General features: G+C 35.0%; 1 long non-coding RNA gene across 2 annotated transcripts; it reads right to left on the bottom strand.

The window, feature by feature from the left end:
• Positions 1-528: 528 nt before the first annotated feature.
• LOC131657130 (uncharacterized) lies at positions 529-3,411 on the bottom strand. Of its 2 annotated transcripts, none has more exons than XR_009300502.1 (5): positions 3,253-3,411; positions 1,227-3,158; positions 874-1,117; positions 658-765; positions 529-543 (listed from the first exon to the last, which is right to left on the bottom strand). It is a non-coding gene; the product is annotated as an uncharacterized LOC131657130 (long non-coding RNA). The 2 variants fall into 2 exon arrangements; XR_009300503.1 differs by having other exon boundaries at positions 658-759.
• Between the last annotated feature and the right edge of the window lie 4,345 nt (positions 3,412-7,756).

Here is a 7,756-nt window from a genome sequence, read left to right as displayed (position 1 = left end):
ATTTGCTGCGTTCCACTAAATTTGTTTGGAGTTCAGAGGCTACATCAGCCTTTACAGAATTACAACAAAAGATGTCCGACATTCCGGTCCTTACCCTCCCTAATTTTATAAAAAAGTTCATTGTTGAGACAGACGCTTCAGGAGTTGCCATCGGTGCTGTTCTGTCCCAAGACGGCCACCCCATTGCCTTCTTCAGCAAAAAGATGTGCCCTCGTATGCAAGCCGCTTCCGTTTATGTCCGAGAGATATTCGGTGTAACAGAAGCGATAAAGAAATGGCGTCAGTATTTGTTGGGTCAAGAATTCTACATTTATACATATTAGAAGAGCTTACAGAATTTGTTGTTACAAAAAGTTCAAACACCGGAACAACAAAAATGGGCGGCTAAGTTGCAAGGTTTTAACTTTGAAATTTTCTACAAACCTGGAAAGTTCAATATGGTAGCTGATGCTCTAAGCCGAAAATATACCACGGACGAACCGATCTTGCTCTCCCTTTCTTCTTCTATCCCAGATCTTTTGTCCAGATTGCGTGAGTTCTAAGCTAAAGACAGTGCAGGTAAACAGATGGTTATAAGAATGTTTGACAAGGGAATAGACAGTACAAATTTAAAATTTTCTAAGGGACTGTTATTTTATAAGAAGCGGTTCTTTATACCTGAAATAGATCAGCTACGATCCACAGTCCTCCATGAATATCATGCTACACCAACTGCCGGACATTCAGGAGTTAAGGCAACTTTGGCTCGTGTCTCAGCTTCTTTTTCTTGGCCAAGGATGTATAAAGAAGTTAAAAGTTTGATCAAACATTGTGATGCATGTCAACACAATAAGTACTTAACACAAAAAAAGAAAGGGTTGCTTCAGCCGTTACCTATTCCAAGTCAGGTTTGGGAAGATATCACAATGGACTTCATCACACATTTACCAAACTCCTTCGGTCATACTTGCATCTGGGTTGTTTGTGACCGTCTTTCAAAGTCAGCACATTTCATTGCCCTACCTTCAAAGTTTACAGCTCGAGATATTGCGCAGCGCTTCATAGTGGAAATTGCTCGTCTTCACGGCACCCCAAAATCAATCATCTCAGACAGGGATCCCGTGTTTCTTAGCAATTTCTGGAAGGAGTTTCATAAAACACAGGGCACTGTGTTAAAATACAGTACCGCATACCATCCTGAAACAGACGGACAAACCGAAGTATTAAATAGATCTGTTGAGACTTACCTCAGATGTTTTGCTAGCACACATCCGGGAAAATGGTATAAATTCCTCCATCTTGCTGAATAATGATACAATACATCCTTTCACACAGCTATACAGACAACACCGTTTAGAGCCCTTTATGGTCGCGACCCACCCAACATCTCGGACTACTTAAGTGGATCTATTCAAGACCAGTCTCTGGAGGAGATCTTGCAACAACACCAAGAAATTTTGAAAGCATTAAAAGTAAATCTACAGAAACGTCGAGTGAAAATGGAAAAACAGGCTAATATTAAAAGAGTAGATTTCACCTTCCAGCCTAATGATCTGGTTCTTCTCAAACTCCAGACTTACCTCCAACATACTGTCCACAAACGCACTTTACAGAAGTTGGCACAACGATTCTTTGGTCTGCTCAAAATCGTCAAGTGAATCGGGAACGTGGCATACATGCTGAATATGCCTTCATCCTCTCGCATCCATCCGGTGGTGCATGTGTCTCTCTTACGGCCTTACTTCGGTATGAACCCAGAAACGGACTTCCGCCCTCTACCGCCTCTTACAAGCATCTCCAGCTTTTCAGAAACAAAAGAAGATACCTGTGCAAAAGAAACAACATCAGTCAGGCTACAAAAATTAACAGATTTGAGATCGAGGAAAACAAAAGTGTTTGGCGAACCTAAACCATTTTCGTCCACTCAAGAAGGGAGATAAAAGGAAGAACAAAGGAAGATAACATTTGAGGGTCCAGATGAGATAAGTGATAAGAGTTGTGGAATCTCGGTGAGAAGGGAGGGAGAAAATGAGAAACGGAAGGTGGAAGAAATGAGAAAGAGCATAGTTGAGTTGGGAATAAATAAAAAGGAGAATGATACTTCGGTTTTGAAACCACACAAGATCTTAAGTGTATCTATTAAACCTACTTGTCAAAATCCAAATGACAACAAACAACCATCAAGTACTTCCACGTTTCCCCATTTTCCATGCACACAGCTGTTCCCCACTTTACCTAACGGTCACACGGTGCAACACTCCCCACCGTTAGATTTTCATCCAACGCCATCCAGTCTCCAGCTGTCCTCCACCAAAGCAAATCCTTCCAACACTCCACCGCCCATGCGCCTCGATAACGCAATCCCCCCAAGTGATAGCTTGTGTTCCCAACACTACTTTGCAGAAAAATTCAAATCCTAAAGAATCGTCCTTATCTTCATCCAAATTTTCTCCTTCAAGCCCAATTACAAAGTCCCCATCTGCTGACCCACACACCATGAGCCCAATTACAAAGTCCTTCTCTGCTGGCCCACACGACATGAATCCTTTTTCAATAATGAACCTTGAGGACAAGGTTCTTCAAGAGGAAATGGGTATTGATAAGAAGTGCAGTAGGCCCAATAGAATTAAAAAGACTTCAGTTTTATTAAAGGACTTCTATTATTATTAGGAGGTGCTGTTAGTAAATTTTATTATCCTTTTAGTCTTTATTTTCGGATCTGGCCCATGGCCCATTAGTTAGTCTTAAACCCTAGCTATTTAAATGTAATTCTCCTCTTTCAAGAGGTATGAAAAAAGTATGAAGTTTGTTTAATGTCCATTTCTTTTTATGTCTTTTTAATCTAAATTTAGCCTAGCTTGAATCTAACACAATACATCTCAATCAAAGAGAGAAAAAAAATCTTATTTTAATATGCTTTATTTCAATGTTTCATTTTATTACTAACATCTTAGAGTACAAAGTCATGAATTATTCTAGCAAAATATATATTAATATATTTTTTCTAGCTTAAAAAAATTATTCTCCCTTACATGAAGTAAGTGTACTCTCTTGTTTTTGATACTCATTCAAAATTTTTTTTCTTCCAACATTAAAGACACATTTGCTGCGAATGCACCTCATTTTCAGAAGACCATTAACTCGTGGACAATCTGCAGCCACTTTACATTCTACTAAGGCTGCAACGAAAAAACATTATTAGTATGAGATAAAATATTATGTAAGAGTTATATATTAAATAGGAAAATTTTAAAATGGATGAAAAAAAATTACCCCCAATTTCAACGCTCTTTGCAACGAAAAACAGAGAAAGAAATAAAATTAAAGGGTATACAAACTTCTTGAGAGTTTTAGTCATAGTTACAAGTAACAAATAAAACATTTTTTTGATACCTTTATAGCGTATAAAGTGTAAGTTGTGCTAAAAATAATTAAATATTTTTGCCTTTTAAAGATTTGTAAAATACGTTCTCTAAATTTATATTCTTTTTCAATTAACCTTTCAATCTTTGATGATAGAGATGAGAATTTAAAGTAAATTAAAATTGAAATTTAAAGTTGAAAAAAATGTAAAACTTGATCCAAATTTGTTTAGTAGGAAAAGTAAATTGCATGAATAGAAAAGTAAAATGCATAAAAAAATAAAGGCCGTTTGAAAAGTAATATAATTTATTTTGAAAAGTAAATATTGATAAATTCAAAGAGATTTGTTTGAAATGTGAAGGGATGTTAATTGTAGGAAAATAAACTACATCAAAATAAAGAGAAGGAGCTTAACTATACTAACTGTACCGTGACAATTCACAATTGATAGAGTGTTTGCTATTTTTTTTGGGCTTAGAGGAGGTATTAGAAGAAGAGGGTTTCTTAATACACCCTATATAATTGAAAAATATCCAAAGGAAATTCAAAATCCCTTTTAGATTTCGGAGATATATCTTTTGATATATTTTTTTTTCTTCGGCCAAAAGGTTAAAATTGAGTCACATCCAATATATTTTTAAAATTTTATTTTGGAGATGCACCTTCTGAATAATTCAACATATACTCTATTGTTACTTTAGAATTTTTGACACATACGTAGGACAAGGCATAAGGATCCATATCCTCAAAGCATAGGCACTACAAAAAAAAGCCTCAGTAGTGACGTGAATATCACGCCACTAACCAAAAAATCACATCACAAATCAATATTTGCGAAGTGAAAATTCACGTCGCAGGAGGCAAGGTGACAACTTTTAGTGACATGATATTCACTTCACTATTTAGTGAAGTGAAAATCACGTCGCAAACTTTGGGTCAGAGATTAATGCATTTTCAGTCAGAGCAGGCGTAGCAGCGTTTGGGTCAGAAAAGCAACTTTAGTTGCGACGTGATTTACATGTCACTACTTAGTGACATGGCAATCACGTCACTAAATTTGCCTAGGAGTCAACTGAAATGCGCATTTAATGTCTAATGTTGCGACGTGATTTTCATGTCACTACTTAGTGACATGGAAATCACGTCACTAATATTTTTTTTTTGAAAAAACCAAATATATATATATATATATATATATATATATAAAATTAAATTAATAAACTAAATATATATAAATAATATACATTCTATAAATTAATCTATATATATATATATATACATACTATAAATAATATACATTCTAATTATTATAACATTCTAATAATTAACATTCTAAAAATTATATATCAAATTAACATTCTAAAAATTATATATACATACTACAAAAATCTCATAAAAAAATCTCACAAATTAATCTATAACATATATATATATAAATAATCACATAAAAAAATCTCAAAAATTATATAAATAAAATTGAAAAAAAAAATACCTCAATGAAGTTGAACAATATTGAGTGAGCTCCTCCTTATCCTTGAATCAAAATCAACAATGCTTCACCTACAAATATATATTAAAATCAGATTTTTACAAAAAATTAAATAAAAAATTGACAAGAACAAGTGAGGTTTGAATGTTTAGCTGGAAATGGGGGGTTGTGATGATGAATTTGAGAATGAAAATGGTGGATTGAGGAGGGAGGGTGGTTGATTATGGAGGATAGGAAGAGGGTTTGGGGGAAGAAGGAGAAGAGGAGAAGAGGAAAAGAAAGAAAGAAAGAGGAGAAAGGGGGTTCTGGGAAGAGGAGTTCCAACGAATTGGTATAATGTCTTTAGCGACGTGATTTTCACGTGTCTACGTTGCGAAGTGAAAATCACGTCGCAACTTCTACACATTAATAAATGTGTCAGTCAACTACACACATGACTGTACATAAATGATGGCGTGTTTAACAAAAAAAAGTTGCGACGTGAAATACACGCCGCAACAAAAAAAAAAAGAAAATTTGAAATTCCCCCCTTTGAATTTCCCCCTTTGTCAGACTACTTTATTTGCTTTTAATTTTTTTATTTTATTTAAAGGTTGCGACGTGTTTTTCATTTCGCAACTTTTTTTTTAAATATTATTTAAAGACACCCCATGTGCCAACGTTGGTTTTAGTATTTTAATATAAAAAACTTTTAGTGACGTGATTATCACGTCGCAACTCACTTTTTTGAGCCACGTGATAATCACATCGCAACATTTGGTGGCTATATCACACTTTTCTTGTAGTGAGGTATATAGGCATATTTTTTGGTGGAAAGAAACTTGTTCGACTTGGAAGTTTGTTTTGTTTAATGGGATTCGTCGAAATATAACACCCATGATTCTCAGTCGGATCTTTCCTATTGAAAAGCAAGAGTCACGGAGTTCTAAGGACTTAGAAAATTTTGAATTTTCTTGTTACTATGAAGTGTAGTTGAGATAAATTTTATAAGTGGATAAATACAAACAGTTTTCAAAGACACGTGGAAGCTTGTGGGACAAGATTTGCATGAATCAGAAAACATGGCGTAATCTGATTAGTTGACCGTTGGAGACTGTTATTTTAGGATCTCTATATAAGTAGCATTTGTTTTCAGTTTTAGAGGTCCACATTTGTTACATTTTTTAGGAAACTCAAAGTATCCGCGTCAAAGAGAGAAAAAAGTGCTATATGAAAAATGTGTGTATGCGTTCCATATTACCAATTTCAAGCAATTTTATTTTCACTGCAAATTTATAGCCTTTTCTTTCCGAGTTCCTCGTCAAATATTTTTCCTTTTCACCTTATTTTTTTAGTCAATTTCCTAGTTTAGTTTAAAGAATTCAGTTTCGACAAACCATTTCACTTAATTCAACATCCATATAATTCCAAATGAACACAAAATTGTTAAGACTTTAGCACTATGTCATAGGATTCCCTAGTTGATCCTGCAAGTAACCTTTAATAAGATACTAGATGTTGTTTACCAAAATCCAGGGCAAACAAATTAGCATGCCCACTGGAACTTCTTTCTAGTCTTTATGCAGTTTATAAGTGTTGAGTCTAGATTTCTTCTCCCCAAGTTTTAATTGATGGTTTATGAATTTATGAAGTGGAAAAGGTCTTCTAAAAATGGTATGTTCACCCACTAATAATTCACAAAATAACCCCCGAAGTAGTGGGGAACTACCCATCGCATCAACAACCATAGAGAGACTTATTTTAACCTTCATTGAGGTGTCGTCGACTCCATCAACGTCACAGACCAATTTCAAGCAATTTTATTTTCACTGCAAATTTACAGCTTTTTCTTTACGAGTTCCTCGTTAAACATTTTGCCTTTTCACCTTATTTTTTAGTCAATTTCCTAGTTTAGTTTAAAGAATCCAGTTTCGACAAACCATTTCACTTAATTGAGCATCCATATCATTCCAAATGAATACAAATTTTTTAAGACTTTAGCACTATGTCCTAGGATTCCTTAGTTGATCCTGCAAGTAACCTATAATAAAAAACTAGATGTTGTTTACAAAAATCCAGGGAAAATAAATTGGCAACCCCAGTGAGACTTCGTGCTAGTCTTTATGTAGTTTATATGTGTTGAGTCTAGATTTCTTCTCCCCAAATTTTAGTTGATGGTGTATGAATTTATGAAGTGGAAAAGGTCTTCCAAAAATGGTACGTTCACCCACTAATAATTCACAAAGTAACCCCCAAAGTAGTGGAGAACCACCTGTCGCATCAACAATCGGAGAGGGACTTATTTTAACCCCCATCGAGGCTTCGTCGATTCCATCAGCGTCACATACGCTGACGACAATGATAGCACCAGAAGAAAATGTGAATCCTTCCCAAATATTAAGTTCCCCAAAAACAACGTTTGGTGAACCGAGAATGCCGTTTTGTTTCGGTTTTACAATGCCAACGGATAATAGAACATATCCATATGGTATGCCTTTATCAATTATGACAGGCCTTCAGAATAATGCGACGAACTATATTGATAATGCAATGACAATTACGTCACCCTTTTCCCACAATTCTTCGGCGTCGACCATAAACAATTTGGGTCGAACGCTACCACCTTTTGGAGGGACAAGTTACATCCCCTAAACTACACCATCTTTGAATACAACGTCCATGATGTCTATCAGTCAACAAATAAACTAAAGCAACCATGAAATTGTAAATGCTTTAACACAATAAATTGGGTCGATTTTCAATCTATTGATTACTAACACTAACTAGACTTACGAAATTCTCGCAAATCAAATGGCTCGAATTACCGACTTTTTTGATACCCGTCGAAACCCCTGATAATAAGAAATTCCCGATAATGTGAGGCAAATGTCAAACAAGGATGACAAAAAAATATATATGTCAAAATAAGTCAAGGTTAACAATAAG

This window comes from Vicia villosa, linkage group LG3, assembly GCF_029867415.1.
Source record: "Vicia villosa cultivar HV-30 ecotype Madison, WI linkage group LG3, Vvil1.0, whole genome shotgun sequence".
Taxonomy (NCBI): domain Eukaryota; kingdom Viridiplantae; phylum Streptophyta; class Magnoliopsida; order Fabales; family Fabaceae; genus Vicia; species Vicia villosa.
This window is presented reverse-complemented; position numbering and strand designations above follow the sequence as displayed.